Below are 1,568 nucleotides of genomic sequence, written 5' to 3'. Positions count from 1 at the left end.
GGATGGTCATGTCTCCGATTCACTGGCGATGCTCTCGGGAGTACCGCAGGAATCTGTCCGGGGACCACTCTTATTTTTGGTGTATATCAATGACATTTCTCCTATCATGGAGCCAAGTGTAAAACTGAAACTGTTCGCGGATGACTGTTTATTTTATTCTACAGTACGAAACAAGCAGGACCAAGTTAAAATTAACAGATCATTACAGGCGTTGAGCGAATGGTGCAAAAAGTGGAATATGGAAATTAATTGTTCTAAATCTATATACACACACATTACTACAAAGAAGTACCGTCTTTCGTTTTCATATACCATTGGAGATAAGTGCTTAATAAATACTGCTCAATTTAAGTATCTACGATTAACGATATCGCAAAATTTATCCTGGAACGTACACATAAACAATGTTTGTTCAAGGGCATACGGGAGGCTATGTTTCCTGCGAAAAAAAACTAGAGGATGTAACACCCGATGTGAAACTTACTGCGTACAAAACCTTTGTAAGGCCAGCTCTTGAGTACGCGTCGGTGGTATGGAGCCCTCATCAAAATTATCTAAAAAAATTAGAAAAAATTCAAAGGTACGCCGTGCGATTTATATGCTCCCGGTATCGAGGGACAGAGTCAGTCACGGAAATGCTTCGTTCTTTTAACCTGCATCTGTTAGAAACGCACAGGCGGAAAAATCGTCTGAAGCTATTATTTCAAATAATAAATGGTCAACTAAGTATTAACAAAGAAGTATACTTGCTGCCACCAGGTAAACAGAGCTCAAGAACGAACCACAACCGGACAATCCAAGCGTACATCACTCACACCGACAGGTTCAGGTACTCCTTCTTTCAGGACGTAGTTGAAATGTGGAATGAATTGCCGAAGTGTGTTGTCGAACAGGATGATTTGTCCAAATTTGAACAGACCTTGGAAGACTATCGGTGCGAGTGTACCGCTGACCTTGATGTAACCTGTATTTGTGTATTTGCGAATGAGGTTCTTTTCTGTTTTTATTACATTACCCTCTCTGTAAGGACTCTCGCAAGAGAGTTGACAGTATTGTGAAATAAATAAATAAACAAATAAATAAATAAATAAAACTACGTACATGTATAAGCGAATGCATAAGATTATACGCAGGTATGAAATTTTAAATACGTGCCATCCAACCTCACCAACACTCACTAACGGCGCGACGATGCGCAGGTTGATGTCCGCAGTTTCACTTTCGGGCTCATCTGTCGGTCTCTCACTGCTTTCCTTGGCTGCCTGCAAAGACGAAAAGTTTGATGTCTGCGAAGAGAAAACACGTATCCAACAGTTTTACCTTACTGCATGAATTTCGTGTAGTCATTTGTTTACCCCACGTGCGTTTGCGTCGCAACATTATAAGATAAAATTGCGCAGCTGGAACAGGAAGCGCAATGCTAAAGAGACAGCGGAGCTGATGGCCACCTAGCTAGCCTTGGCTGTTGCTGTTTTGCTAAGCTTTGCAAACTTATTTTTCTTTCTTTCTGCCTCTATTTCTTCCTTTTTCTCTCTTCTCTCTGTTTTCTTTCTGTAAATGTCCCTCTT

General features: G+C 40.8%; 1 long non-coding RNA gene across 1 annotated transcript; it reads left to right on the top strand.

The window, feature by feature from the left end:
* The first annotated feature begins 891 nt into the window (after positions 1 to 891).
* Positions 892 to 1,072, top strand: LOC125756526 (uncharacterized). The gene is made up of 2 exons (XR_007414573.1): positions 892 to 934; positions 990 to 1,072. It is a non-coding gene; the product is annotated as an uncharacterized LOC125756526 (long non-coding RNA).
* Positions 1,073 to 1,568: the final 496 nt, after the last annotated feature.

Source organism: Rhipicephalus sanguineus, unplaced genomic scaffold (assembly GCF_013339695.2).
Source record: "Rhipicephalus sanguineus isolate Rsan-2018 unplaced genomic scaffold, BIME_Rsan_1.4 Seq1138, whole genome shotgun sequence".
NCBI classification, from domain to species: domain Eukaryota; kingdom Metazoa; phylum Arthropoda; class Arachnida; order Ixodida; family Ixodidae; genus Rhipicephalus; species Rhipicephalus sanguineus.
This window is presented reverse-complemented; position numbering and strand designations above follow the sequence as displayed.